The 15,621-nt window shown below is 37.1% G+C and overlaps 1 protein-coding gene across 4 annotated transcripts in view; it reads left to right on the forward strand.

The window, feature by feature from the left end:
• Positions 1-15,621, forward strand: part of ARHGEF37 (Rho guanine nucleotide exchange factor 37) — a 91,242-nt gene that overhangs the window by 30,059 nt on the left and 45,562 nt on the right. The gene's annotated exons all lie outside the window — the stretch shown is intronic.

Below are 15,621 nucleotides of genomic sequence, written 5' to 3' on the forward strand. Positions count from 1 at the left end.
CTGTCACATACAAGGGATCCTCAATAAGACTAAGTGTTGATTTCTCATTAGAAACCATGGAGGTAAGAAGGCATGATATATTTAAGGTACTGAAAGAGAAAAACTGCCAGCCAAAAATTCTTCATCCAGCAAAACTGTCCTTCAAAGATAAGGGAGAAGGGTACGTGGGTGGTTTAGTGATGGAATGCTCACCTTCCATGCAGGAGACCAGAGTTTGATTCCCAGACCATGCAGTTACCACCCACTCCCCTCCCCCCAAAAAAATTACAAGGGAGAGTTTAAATATTCACAGATAAATAGAAACAGAGAGTTCATCAACCAGAGATCTGTCCTACAAGAAATGCTAAAGAGAGTCTGCAGGCTGAAAGGAAAAGATAGGAAGAAGTGGCTTTAGTGTGAAGTGTGCAAAAATGAAGATTATCATTAAGGGTAACTAAAAAGTTAAAAAGATGTCCCCCCAAAATAAAAATAAGAAGAGAGGACCCTCCCCCCGAAAAAAGAGAAAAATGTGATATATAAAGACCAAAGAGTAAAATGGTGAAAGTAAACTGCTCTTTCGTAATAAAATTCATGGTTCTAGTCTGGTAGCTGCCAGGATGCAATATACCAGAAACGGAATGGCTTTTAAAAGGGGGAATTTAATAAGTTGCTAGTTTACAGTTCTTAGGCTGAGTAAATGTCCAATTAGAACAAGTCTATAGAAATGTCCAATCAAAGGCATCCAGGGAAAGATACCTTGGTTAAAGAAGGGCGTTGAAGTTCCGAGTTTCTCTCTCAAGTGAGAAGGCGCATAGTGAACACAGCTTCATCTGCTAGCTTTCTCTCCTGGCTTCTGGTTTCATGAAGCTCCCCAGGAAGCATTTTCCTTCTTCATCTCCAAAGGTCGCTGGCTCGTGGATTCTCTGCTTTGTGGTGCTGCTCTCTCTGAATCTCTTTCTTTCTCCAAAATGTTTCCTCTTTTATAGGACTTCAGTAAACCAATCAAGACACACCCAAATGGATGGAGACATGTCATCACCTAATCCAGTTTAACAACCACTCTTGACTAAATCACATCATCCAGGGAGATGATCTGATTACAGTTTCAAACATACAGTATTGAAATAGGGTTTTTTTTACCTTTATGAAATGGGATTTTGATTAAAACATCGCTTTTCTAGGGGGCATACTTCCTTTCAAACCAGCACAATGGTTAATGGATTAAATTTCCCTAATGAAAAGACACATTGGCTGAATGTATAACAAAGCATGATCCAACTATATGCTGTTTACAAAAAAATTCACCTTAGATTCAAAGACACAAATAAGTTGAAATTGAAAGGTTGGAAAAAGATATTGCTTGCAAATAGCAAACAAAAGAAAACTAACTGAGCAAGCTGAGCGATAAAATGACATGGCAGCCTGCATAACATCTGTAACTGAGCAAGGGGTAGAATCTTCTTTCAGTTACCTATAAAAACATTGTAGGAGCTTATAGGTCATCTTGGAGGGCATCTCAAGTATTAAGCAAAAGTTGGAAGGTGCTGAGAAGAAACAGCAGATGGCTCGAGAATACTGAGAGGAAAGTGAGACTGAGCTAAGAGATATCTGCAATGATGTATTGTCTCTTTTGGAAAAGTTCTTGATCTCCAGTGCCTCACAAGCAGAGAACAAAGTCTTCTATTTGAAAATGAAAGGAGACTGCTGTTACTTGGCCGAGGTTGTTGCTGGTGATGACAAAAAAGGGGTTGTGGATTAGTCACAACAAGTATACCAAGAAGAAGCATTTGAAGTCAGCAAAAAGGAAGCATAGCCAATGCATTCTATCACACTGGGTCTAGCCTTTAACTTTTCTGTATTCCATTACGAGATTCTGAATTCCCTGGAGAAAGCCTACCCTCAGGCAAAAACCACTTTTGATGAAGTCATTTGTGAACTTGATGCATTAAGTGAAGAATTATATAAATTCAGCCCACTAATAGTACAATTACTGAGAGACAGCTTGACATTGTGGACGGTGAATACCCAAGGAGACGAAGCTGAAGCAGGAAAAGAAGGGCAAAATTAACCGGCCTTCCAGCTTTTGTCTGCATCATTCTAAAATTCACACAGTTTATCATTTATCACCTGTGCTGTCCTGTAAATAGTTTTTTGTTTATGATTTAGGACAGGTTTATGTTACTTCTATTTGAATCTCTGTATTTCCCATGTGGTTTTTGTGTTTAAATTTGGGGAATTAGAGCCAGTTAACATTTAAAGTTGAGGTGACCAGTATAGGGATGTGGAATTTTTATACAAGTTAAAAATGTTTGGCATAGTACTTCTGGTATATTGTGGCTTCATAAAGGCCAGTGTTAAAACTATTACCATGTCTAAGTAAAGAAAACTGCCGACTACATATTGGTTTGTCCTGGTGGGAGATAAAAAGGATGATTGGTTCCAGTCACAAGTGTAGTTATTGTGGCTACACTATAAGTTTGGAGCACTTTCAAGGCTGTGATACAAATAGATATCCCACGGATATTACATGTTGGACCATGTGTATCTGTGGAATATACAATCTCAGTGTGCACACATTTTTTGGTGAATGGACTGGGAATCAAACCCAGGTCTCCCACATGACTGGCCAGCATTCCACCACAGAACCACGCTTGTATCACCAACACACACACATTTGATGACAGTTACAGAAGTGTTCCTTTAGACAAAGTTGTTACTAGGTTTACCCTGGAGAAGGGCAGAAACAGTTCACATTCTGTTATTTGTAAAGTGACCTGCTGTTTGCTTTCATTATTTTTGCTACAATCATTTTATTCGCCTTTAAATGTTTTAGGCAACCTAAGAACAAATGTACAAGTAATGACACAGTAAAAATGAGTTGCTTGACATTCATTACTTCATGTATATCAAGCACAGCAGTAAAACAAAAAAAAACGTGTGCCGGTCTGGAAGGATTATGTACCCTAGAAAAGCCATGTTTAAATCCTGATCCATTTTGTGGAGGCAGCTTTTTCTTTTAATCCCTATTCATAATTTTGATTGATGCAGAAAAGGCATTTGACAAAATCAACATACTTTCTCTTTTAAAATTTTTTCTCTTTTCTTTATTATTAATTTTTAAATTTTTTAAAAAATGTAACGAACACATTCTTAACATATGATCATTCCATTCTACATATATAATCAGTAATTCACAATATCATCACATAGTTGCATAGTCATCATCATGATCATTTCCTAGAACATTTGCATCAATTCAGAAAAAGAAATAAAAGACAACAGAAAAAATTCATACATACCATACCCCTTACCGCTCCCTTTCATTGATCACTAGCATTTCGATCTAAATTTATTTTAACATTTGTTCCCCCTATTATTTATTTTTATGCTGTATGTTTTACTCGTCTGTTGATAAGGTAGATAAAAGGAGCATCAGAGACAAGGTTTTCACAATCACACAGTCACATCGTGAAAGCTATATCATTATACAATCATCTTCAAGAAACATGGCTACTGGAACACAGCTTTACATTTTCAGGCAGTTCTCTCCAGCCTCTCCATTACATCTGGACTAACAAGGTGATATCTATTTAATCATAAGAATAACCTCCAGGATAACCTCTCGACTCTGGAATCTCTCAGCCATTGACACTATTTTGTCTCATTTCTGTCTTCCCCCTTTTGGTCAGAAGGTTTTCTCAGTCCCCTGATGCTGAGTCCCAGCTCATTCTAGGATTTCTGTTCCACATTGCCAGGAAGGTCCACACCCCTGGGAGTCATGTCCCATGTAGACAGGGGAAGGTGGTGAGTTTGCTTGCTGTGTTGGCTGGAAAGAGAGGCCACATCTGAGCATCAAAAATAGTTCTCTTGGGGGTGACTCTTAGGCCTAATTTTAAGCAGGATTGACCTATTCTTTGTGGGGTTAAGTTTCATATGAACAAACCCCAAGATTGGGGGCTCAGCCTATTGTTTTGGTTGTCTGCAGTGCTTGTGAGAATATCAAAAATTCTCCACATGAGAAAGTTGAATTTTCCCCGTTTCTCACCGTTCCCCCAAGGGGTCTTTGCAAAGACTTTTTTACTCACTGTTCAACTCACTCTGGGATTTATGGGGGCATCACTCTGGACAAACCTATAAAATTTCATGCCATATTCAAGGTTCCATGTACTTATGGTGTTCAATTAAACTGTCCGCATAAGTTATATTAGGAACTGCACTAGTCAAAATATAAATTTTGTACCAAATAAACATTTTTTTACTTTAGTTCTTACACATAAGTTAAAAATTTAAAATATTAATTACCATCTGTTTTCAACACCCAGCAGTAATGACATTCCTTTGTTCTTCCTCATGCAAAAACATTAAAAAATTTGTACATTTAGGCACTATCATTATACACTCTAGGCATTCCTAGATTATACAGCCTTAGTATTTATTGTCTACCTTTCTTTCTGATTTCATTTGTGCCCCAGCCCTCCTCCTTCTATCATTCTCACATTCAGCTTCATTCAGTGTTCTAACATAACTGTATTACAGTTAGGTAGTGTTGTGCTATCCATTTCTGAGTTTTTATAATCAGTCCTGTTGCACAATCTGTATCCCTTCAGCTCCAATTACCCAATATCTTACCCTATTTCTATCTCCTGTTGACCTCTGTTACCAAGGAAATATTCCAAGTTTATTCACTAATTTCAGTTCATATCAGTGAAACCATTCAGTATTTTGGTTTCTGGCTAATCTCACTCAGCAAAATGACCTTAAGGTTCATCCACGTTGTTACATGCTTCATAACTTTATTCTGTCTTAACAGCTGCATAATATTCCATCATAGGTATGTATCACAGCTTGTTTAGCCACTCGTCTGTTAATGGGCATTTTGGCTGTTTCCATCTCGTCACAATTGTAAATAATGCTGCTATAAACATTGGCAAGCAAATATCCATTTGTGTCCTTGCCCTCATGTCTCTGAGTAGATACCTAGCAATGGTATTGCCGGGTCATATGGCAATTCTATACTTAGCTTCCTGAGGACCTGTGAAACTGCCTTCCACAGTGGTTGTACCATTTGACATTCCCACCAACAGTGGATAAGTGTGCTTCTTTCTCCACATCCTCTCCAGCACTTGTTATTTTCTGTTTTATTGATAAAGACCTTTCTGGTGGGTGTGAAATGATATCTCGTAGTTTTGATTTGCATTTCCCTAAAAGCCAGGGAATTTGAGCATCTTTTCATGTGCCTTTTGGCCATTTGTGTCTCCTCTTCTGAGAAGTGTCTGTTCTAGTCTTTTGCCCATTTTGTAATTGGGTTCTCTGTCTTTTTGTTGTTGAGTTGAACAATCTCTGTATATGTTCTGGATACTACACCTTTATCTGATATATCGTTTCCAAATATTGTCTCCCATTGTGTAGGCTGTCTTTTTACTTTCTTGATGAAGTTCTTTGATGTACAAAAGTGTTTAATTTTGAGGAGTTCCCTTTTCTTTCTTTCTTTCTTCAATGCTCGTGCTTTGGGTATAAGGTCTAGGAAACCGCCTCCTAGTATAAAATTTATAAGATATTTCCCTACATTTTCTTCTAACAGTTTTATGGTCTTAGATCTAATGTTTAGGTCTTTGATCCATTTTGAGTTAATTTTTGTATAGGGTGTGAGATATGAATCCTCTTTCATTTTTTTGCATATGAATATCCAGTTCTCTAGGCAGCATTTATTGAAGAGACTGTTCTGTCCCAGGTGAGTTGGCTTGACTGCCTTATCAAAGATCAATTTTCCATAGATGAGAGGGTCTATATCTGAACACTCTATTTGATTCCATTGGTCAGTATATCTATTTTTATGCCAGTATCATGCTGTTTTGACCACTGCAGCTTCATAATACTGCTTAAAGTCAGGTAGTGTGAGATCTCCAACTTCATTTTTCTTTCTCAGGATACTTTTAGCTATTTGAGGCACCCTGCCCTTCCAGATAAATTTGGTTATTGGTTTTTCTATTTCTGCAAAGTAAGTTTTGGGAATTTTAATTGGTATTGCATTGAATGTGTAAATCAGTTTAGGTAGAATTGACATATAACTATATTTAGTCTTCCAATCCATGAATATGCCCTTCCATCTATTTAGGTCTTCTGTGATTTCTTTTAATAATTTCTTGTAGTTTTCTTTGTATAGGTCTTTTTTCTCTTTAATTAAATTTATTCCTAAATATTTTATTATTTTGGTTGCAATTGTAAATGGAATTTTTTCTTGATTTCCCCCTCAGATTGTTCTTTACTAGTGTATAGAAACACTACAGATTTTTGAGTGTCGATATTGTAACCTGCTACTTTGCTATACTCATTTATTAGCTCTAGTAGTTTTGCTGTGGATTTTTTTGGGGTTTTCAACATATAGTGTCATATCATCTGCAAATAGTAAGAGTTTTTCTTCTTCCTTTCCAATTTTGATGCCTTGTATTTCTTTTTCTTGTCTAATTGCTCTGGCTAGAACTTCCAACACAATGTTGAATAAAAGTGGTGATAGTGGACATCCTTGTCTTGTTCCTGATCTTAGGGGGAAAGTTTTCAGTTTTTCCCCATTGAGGATGATATTAGCTGTGGGTTTTCATATATTCCTTTTATCATTTTCAGGAAGTTCCCTTCTGTTCTTATCCTTTGAAGTGTTTTCAGTAGGAAAGGATGTTGAATTTTATCAAATGCCTTTTCTGCATCAATCGAGATAATCATGTGGTTTTTCTGCTTTGATTTGTTGATATGGTGTATTACATTAATTGATATTCTTATATTGAACCATCCTTGCATACCTGGGATGAATCCTACTTGGTCATGATGTATAATTCTTTTAATGTGCTGCTGGATTTGATTTGTTAGTATTTGTTGAGGATTTTTGCATCTATATTGATTAGAGAGATTGGTCTGTGGTTTTCTTATTTTGCAATATCTTTGTATGGCTTTGGTATGAGGGTGATGTTGGCTTTGTAGAATATGTTAGATAGCTTTCCCTCCCCTTCAATTTTTTTTAAGAGTTTGAGTAGGAGTGGTACTAATTCTTTCTGGAATGTTTGATAGAATTCACATGTGAAGCTGTCTGGTCCTGGACTTTTCTTTTGGGGAGCTTCTTAATGACTGATTCAATTTCTTTACTTGTGATTGGTTTGTTGAGGTCGTCTGTTTCTTCTTGAGTCAATGTTGGTTGTTCATGCCTTTCTAGAAATTGCCCATTTTATCTATATTGTCGGAGTTTATTAGCATAAAGTTGTTCATAGTATCCTTTCATTGCTTCCTTTATTTCTGTGGGGTCAGTGGTTATGTCTTCTCGTCCATTTCTGATTTTATTTATTTGCATCCTCTCTCTTCTTCTTTTTGTCAATTTTGCTAAGGGTCCATCAATCTTACTGATTTTCTCAAAGAACCAACTTTGGGTTTTGTTGATTTCTCAATTGTTTTCATGTACTCAATTTCATTTATTTCTGCTCTCATCTTCCTTATTTCTTTCCTTTTGCTTGCTTTGGGATTAGTTTGCTGTTCTTTCTCTAGTTCTTCCAAGTAGACAGTTAATTCCTTGATTTTTGCCCTTTCTTCTTTTTTGATATAGGCATTTAGGGCAATAAATTTCCCTCTTAGCACTGCCTTTGCTGCATCCCATAAATTTTGATATGTTGTGTTTTCATTTTCATTTGCCTCGAGATATTTACTGATTGATCTTGTAATTTCTTCCTTGATCCACTGGTTGTTTAACAGTGTGTTGTTGAGCCTCCATATATTTGTGAATTTTCTGGCACTCTCCAACTTCATTCCTCTATGATTTGAGAAAGTGTTTTGTGTGATTTCAGTCTTTTAAAAGTTATTGAAACTTGCTTTGTGACCCAGCATATGGTCTATCTTTGAGAATGATCCATGAGCACTTGAGAAAAAGGTGTATCCTGCTGTTGTGGGGTGTAAGGTTCTATAAATTTCTGTTAAGTCTAGCTCATTTATTGTATTATTCAAATTCTCTGTTTCTTTATTGATCCTCTGTCTAGATGTTCTGTCCATTGATAAGAGTGGTGAATTGAAGTCTCCAACTATTATGGTAGATATGTCTATTTCTCTTTTCAGTGTTTTCAGTGTTTGCCTTATATATTTGGGAGCATTCTGGCTCAGTGCATAAATATTGTTATGTCTTCTTGTTGAATTGTTCCTTTTATTAATACATAGTATCCTTCTTTGTCTCTTTTAACTGTTTTACATTTGAAGTCTAATTTGTTGGATATTAGTGTAGCTACTCTTGCTCTTTTCTGATTGTTATTTGCATGAAATATCTTTTCCCAACCTTTCACTTTCAATCTGTTTATCCTTAGGTCTAAGATGTGTTTCCTGTAGACAGTGTATAGATGGGTCCTTTTTTTTAATCCATTCTGCCAGTCTATGTCTTTTGATTGAGGAGTTTAATCCATTAACATTTAGTGTTATTACTGTATGGGTAGTACTTTCTTCTACCATTTTGTCTTTTGAATTTTATATGTCGTATCTAATTTTTCTTCTTTTTACCCCTACTGATAGTCTTCATTTCTACACTCTTCTCCACACCTCTCTCTCCTGTCTTTTTTTATCTGCCTCTAGTGCTCTTTAGTATTTCTTGTAGAGCTGGTCTCTTGATCACAAATTCTCTCAGTGATTTTTTTGTCTGAAAATGTTTTAATTTCTCCTTCATTTTTGAAGGACAGTTTTCCTGGATATAAAATTCCTGGTTGGCAGTTTTTCTCTTTTAGTAATTTAAATATATCATCCTACTGTCTTTGTGCCTCCATGGTTTCTGCTGAGAAGTCTACACATGGTCTTATTGGGCTTCCCTTGTATGTGATGGATTGCTTTTCTCTTGCTGCTTTCAAGATTCTTTCTTTCTTTTTGACATCTGACATTCTGATTAGTAAGTGTCTTGGTGTACATCTACTTGAATCTATTCTGTTAGGGTTATGCTGCACTTCTTGGATCTGTAATTTAAGTTTTTCATAAGAGTTGTGAAATTTTCAGTGATAATTTCCTCCATTAGTTTTTCTCCTCCTTTTTTCCTTCTCTTCTCCTTCTGGGACACCCACAACATGTACATTCGTGCACTCCATGTGGTCATTCAATTACCCTGAGTCCCTGCTCATATTTTTCCATTCTTTTCCCTATGTTTTCTTTTGCTTGTTGGATTTCAGATGTTCCATCTTCTAGTTCACTAATCCTATCTTCTGCCTCTTGAAATCTGACATTGTAGGTTTCCATTGTTTTTCCATCTCTGGAAAACATACTTTCTTGATACAAATACTTTGAAAAACAGAAAAGAAAAAAGTTAAAAAGAAAAAAGGAAAAAACAACATGGTACTGGCATAAGGAACTTCCCCAATACGATAAAATATATACATGAAAAACCCACAGCTAACATCATACTCAGTGATGAAAAACTGAAACTTTCTCTCTAAAATCTGGTACAAGACAAAGATGCCCAAGGTCACCACTGTTATTTGAAATTGTACTGAAAGTTCTAGCCAGAGCAGTTAGACAAGAAAAAGAAATAAAAGGCATCCAAACTGGAAAGGAGAAACTAAAACATTCCTTATTTGCAGATATCATGATCCTATAAATCCAAAGTCCTGACAAATCTGTAACAGTGATCCTAGAGCTAATAAATGAGTTCAGCAAAGGAGTGGGATACAAGATCAACATGCAAAAATTGGTAGAGTTTCTATATGCTTGTAATGAGCATTCTATGAGGAAATTTAAGAAGAACACTTACAATAGCAACTAAAATAATCAAATACTTAGGACTAAATTTAACCAAAGTTGTAAAGAACTTGAACATGGAAAACTATAAAACATTGCTAAGATCTTAATGAATGAAAAAATGTGCGTTGGAAGACCAAATATCACTAAGATGTTAATTCTACCCAAATTGATTTACAGATTCAACACAATCCCAGTCAAAATTCCGATAGACTACTTTACAAAAATAGAACAGCCAATTATCAAATTTGTTTGGAAGGGTAAGGGGTCCCAAATAGTCAAAAACATCTTGAAAAAGAAGAACAGAGTTTGAAGACTCACACTTCCTGGCTTTATGGCATATTACAAAGCTACAATGATTAAAACAGCATGGTACTGACATAAGGATAGATATATTAACCAATGAAATATGATTGAGAGTTCAGAAATAGACCTTCATGTCCATGGCCAGTTGATTGTTGACAATGCTGCTAAGCCCTTTCAGCTGGGTAAGAATGGTCTGTTTAACAAGTGGTTGTTAGAAGGACTGGATATCTATATGTAAAAGAATGAAAGAGGACCCGTATTTCACACCTTACACAAAAATTAATTCAAAATGTATCAAAGGCCTAAATATAAGAACCAGGACTATAAAACTCCTAGAAGAAAATATATGGAAGCATCTTCAAAATCTTGTAGTAGGCAATGGTTTCTTAGATGTTACACCCAAAACGCAAGCAACAAAAGAAATAGATAAATGGAACCTCCTCAAAATTAGAAACTTTTGTGCGTCAGAGGAATTTGTCAGAAAAGTGAACAAACAGCCTAGTCAATGGGAGAAAATATTTGGAAATCATATATCTGGTAAGGGTTTAATATCTAGAATTATATAAAGAAATCCTACAACTCAAATAAAAAGATGAACAACCCAATTTTAAAATGGGCAAAAGACCTAAATAGGCATTTCTCCAAAGAGGAAATAAAAATGTCTATAAAGCACATGAAAAGATCCTCAGCATCACTATTGGTTAGGGAAATGCAAATGGAAACCACAATGAGATATCATTTCACACCCATTAGAATGGCCACTATTTAAAAAACAGAAAACTACAAGTGTTGGAGAAGATGTGGAGAAATAGAAACGCTCGTTTATTGCTGGTGGGAATGTAAAATGGTACAGCCACTGTAGAAGATCGTCGGACAATTCCTCAGGAAGCTTAGTATAGACTTACTGTACTCCAGCAATCCTGCTACTAGATATATACCTGAAATAATTGAAAGCAGGGACTCATACAGATATTTGTACACTGATGTTCATAGTGGCATTATTCACAATTGCCACAAAATGGAAGCAACTCGTGTCCATCAACTGATGAATGAATAAACAAAATGTGGTGTATACATATGGTGGAATGGAATATTATTAAGCTTTAAAAAAGGAATGATGGCGGGCCGCGGTGGCTCAGCGGGCAAAGTGCTTGCCTGCTATGCCGGAGGACCTCGGTTCGATTCCCGGCCCCAGCCCATGTAACAAAAAACGGAAAAACAAAATACAATAAAACAAGAAAATGTTTAAAGATGTTTCCCTTTCTTCCTTCCTTCCTTCCTTCTATCCTTCCTTCCTTCTCTCTGTCTTTCCTTAAAAAAAAAAAAAAAAAAAAAAAAAAAGGAATGATGAGACTTGAAGACATTGTGTTGAATAAAATAAGCCAGAGACAAAAGGACAAATTATGTATGATCTCACTTGTGTGAATAATAAGCAAACTCAGGGAGTAGAATCTAGAATATAGGTTACCAAGAGATAGATTGGGTTTAGAGAATTGAGAATTTATATTTAACTTATACAGAATTTCTGTTTAGTTTGATGGTAAAGGTGTGGAAATGAATGATTGAGATGATAGCACATTAGTGTGAGTGTAATCAACAGCACTGAACTGTAAGGGTGAATGTGGTTAAAAGGGGGAGTGGTTAAAAGGGGGAAACTTGAGGTTGTGTATATATTACTAGAATACAAATTAAAAAGTAAAACATAGGACTGTATAACACAGTGACTCCATTGTAGTTAATGGATTACAGTTAATAGTACAAGTATAAGAATGTTCTTTCATGATTTATAACAAAATACAATATTAATACAAGATATAAATAATGGGATAGCATATGAAAGAAAATACACATAATGGACATTATGGATGATAGATAATACAATTTTGATAATCTTTCATGAATTTTTAAAAAGGTAACTACTGTCAAAAAATGATCCAGTTATTTTAAAAATGCTATCGTCAGTTGTAGTAAATGTTCCACAGCAATGCAAGGTGTTGTACATCCTGTATTTTATGCATGATTGTTTTGTAAACCTACAACTTCTCTAATTAAAACAAAAAACAAAAAACCCACCCAACTTCTGAGTGTTTACTAAATGCCAAGATGTTACACCCAAAGCACAAGCAACAAAAGAAAGAAATAGATAAATGGAACCTCCTTAAAATGAGAAACTTTGGTGCATCTAAGGAATTTGTCAGAAAAGTGAAAAGACAGGCTACTCAATGGGAGAAAATATTTGGAAACCATATATCTGATAAGGGTTTAATATCCAGAATATATATAAAAAATCCTACAACTCAAAAAGACACTTATCAACTCCTTTAATCCTCAAAACCACCCTGAAATGTAGAGATGTTATCCCATTAAACAGTTAAGGAAAATGAGGCACAGAGAGAGGAAGTAACCTGTTCAAGGCCACTCAGCCAGAGACAGAACCAGAGCTAGGATTTGAATCCAGGCATTTGAACTCTGGAGCCAGTGCCCTGAGCTGCTATATGAATTGTGTCTGTGTAGCTGAGGGTGAAATGAAAGCCTGTGTTTTCCCTTTGAAAATATAGTTCTTTATTCAAATAGCAATGTGAGTGATAGATGAATACAAAATTAAATTACTTTAAGAATAAGATTTTTTAAAAGTGCCTGGGTAAATGTTTTCACCCTTTATCATTTTATCCTTATTTCTTTTAATAACGACCTCTTTTTAGCATGGAAATTGTATAGCTGTAAGCCAAGGGCTTTCTAAGACTACGGGACTCTGAGGCAGTGTTCTTCTGTTGCTAAGGGTCCAGGTTTCTACATGACTTCTTGTTGAGGGTCCTTGCTTGTCATTTTCTGCCTGCCTCCCTGACCCACAGAGAGTCAGGATGCCACTGTGTCTCCCTGGCACATCTGGTGCTATCTGCATTTGCTGCTTTCGCTGCTTCCCTGATAGGGTTGCCGGATAAAACACAGGATGCCCAATTAAACTTGAATTTCGGATTAACAGTTGTTAGAAAGAAAGCCATACCTGAGGGAGAACAAACGCTTATCCGATTGGGGAGAAGAAAAGAATTTATCCATGATCTTACAAGAACGGGCACCCATTAGAAAAGATGATGGCTGGCGTGACAAGCAATAGTATGCAGTAGGCTTTATACCCTAAGCTTAGCACGCAGGTCCTTTCCCTGTTTCTCTGCAGATTGGACACTCCAGAGGTTACAGCCTATCCGGACAGTCTAACTAATTCAAATTTCCCACCAAAGGTTCCTGCTTTTGATTACGCTTTACATTTTAGTGACCCTGGCCATTACTTACTTAAGCTTGTTTCTACCTATATGAGGATTTGGCACCAATTCTAGGCTTGTGTCAAAGGCTCTCTCCTTTCCCTACCTGCAAGACTGGTTTGAGCTGTCTTGTAACCCTTTGTTTAGTGAATTCTGTTTCTCTCATCCTGTGTGAAAGCTAAACTTAATTTTATCCTTACACAGTGACTGAAGTTTTTAAGTATCAGTGTATCCCAAGTGTTGCGTGGGTATATATATATTTATGCGTGGGTAGATATACTAAAAAACATTATTCATTTTTTATCTGAAATTCTAATTTAACTGACTGTCCTATATTTTCCCCCTAAGTCTAGCAACCCTGTTTCCTGGCCTTTGTGAGTCTACAGACAAAAGAGCCACACGGCGTTCTCCATGGTAGAGCTGTATGCCCAGTCAAGGCCTGCTCTCCCTCCGTTCCTTTCCAGCCTCCCAGCCACCAGGCTTTGCCGCGCAGTGAAGGCCCTTTCATCCATCTAGTGGCTACAGGATTTAAAAAAAAATTTTGGACATTAGAAAAGGTTGACATTTTTCTCCCAAATGAGTCAGGTCCTCTTTCCTTATGAACAATTCCAAATACAACTTGGACATTCCCAAGAGTTCCTGGACAGGTTCATGTCACCAGAAAGGCATCAGGGTCTAGTGTAGTGCTTGCTGTCCAATATAATTTGAAATTTTTGAGTACTCAAGTTAAAAAAAATAAAGAGGCAGGTGAAATTAGTTTTAATGATGTATTTTATTTAGCCCAATATATAGATATAAATCATATTTCAACATGTAATCATTATAAAAACTATTAATGAAATATTTTGCTTTTTTCTTGTATGAAGTCTTTGAAATCCAGTGTGTCTTTTACACTTAGAGCACATCTCAGTTTTGACTTGCAATGTTTCTAGGGCTCAGTAGCCACATGTGACCAGCAACTGCTGTATTTGGGCAGTGCAAGCCCACTGGTTTAGAGCAGGAACTTTAGCGCCTGACGGATGAGGCTCTGCCACCTCCAAGCTCCTTCACGTCTCTGATCCTCATTGCAACGAGGATAATAGAACCCATCTTTGTGCCAGCCACGTCATAGCGTGCTTAACCTGGGGTAGCCTTTTTTCAACATCTTGTGAGAATAATTGTAATTTATTACTTGTTAATTAGGATTCTTGTCAAGTAGCTCTTGATCAGCCTGTTTCCCTTTCTCTCTCCTGTCTGACTAATAGCAGCTAAAGGGTAGAGTGTTCTTTCTATGTTAGGAGTAACTTCTTTACTAAGTTGTAACTGTAGGACAAGAGGGGAGGAAACCAGCTTTTACTGTGGAGTCCTGGGCACTTCTGCCCCTTTGGAGGACTCTGCTCTCTGGGAATTTTCCGCCTTCTGCCCTTTAGTAACTGAAACAGCCTTGTCCCTGGCCAGACTTGTTATGATCCGGTTTCTTTGGCACCAGTCCCGTTCCTGAGAATACACCCATCTTGAGAGAATGTGGGAACCGCCCTGAGTTTCTTGGCCAAGCTCAAGCCATCCCCTAGGGAGTGTCTGTTGGCTGATTTCCCAAGCAAATTCTCTCTAGCGGCAGGTTTGGGAAAATCTCCCCTGGCCGTGTTCTCCCTCATTCTGGGGGCTCCTCCTCAAGAGCTGCCTCTGAGAACTGACTGGATGGCACTGGGGGAGCGGTTTGGTCCCGGATGGATAATCTCACTGTGGAGGTCTTTGCTGAGGGCTGGACCATTCTGGTCTGGGTACAGTCCGATGCGTCCCAACAGGTCTGGCCCGTGGCTTTTGCAGGCAGTAGGGTCAGCAGGACTTCCTGCGGACCATGCATCCCACCTGCCCTGGAGTGGTGGACACAAGAATGCTTGACTTATCAAGTACCCAAAAGGCATTGTATAGTAGGAAGTATAAGTGGGATGTCATATGGCATTCTTTTTCCCTCTGATTCTCTCACTTTGAAGTAATACTGACTGTATCATATTGTGGCTGTTAGGGCCACATTCATTGGGCCATATAATGAAGAAAAGTACATTCGTTATAGCAGGGAACTACCTTTGATTCAACTGTAAAGTCTCCATTTTCTCCAACTAAGTGCTTGCTGTTCCCAGATATGTAAGTACAACTTTTACCCTTTTCCCTCCAACACCTCTTGATTGGGTTTACAAAAATAAAGTTTAAAATTTAAAAATATATATTTAATATTTACTTATTGTCTGTCTTCCCCACTAGGCTATAAGTCCCGTGAGGCAAGGGCTTTGCTTTTTTCAGAGTTTAGAACAGTGTCTGACACATAGGCAGTAAAGTAGCACACAGTGAATATTTGCTG

Source organism: Tamandua tetradactyla, chromosome 20, assembly GCF_023851605.1.
Source record: "Tamandua tetradactyla isolate mTamTet1 chromosome 20, mTamTet1.pri, whole genome shotgun sequence".
NCBI lineage: Eukaryota > Metazoa > Chordata > Mammalia > Pilosa > Myrmecophagidae > Tamandua > Tamandua tetradactyla.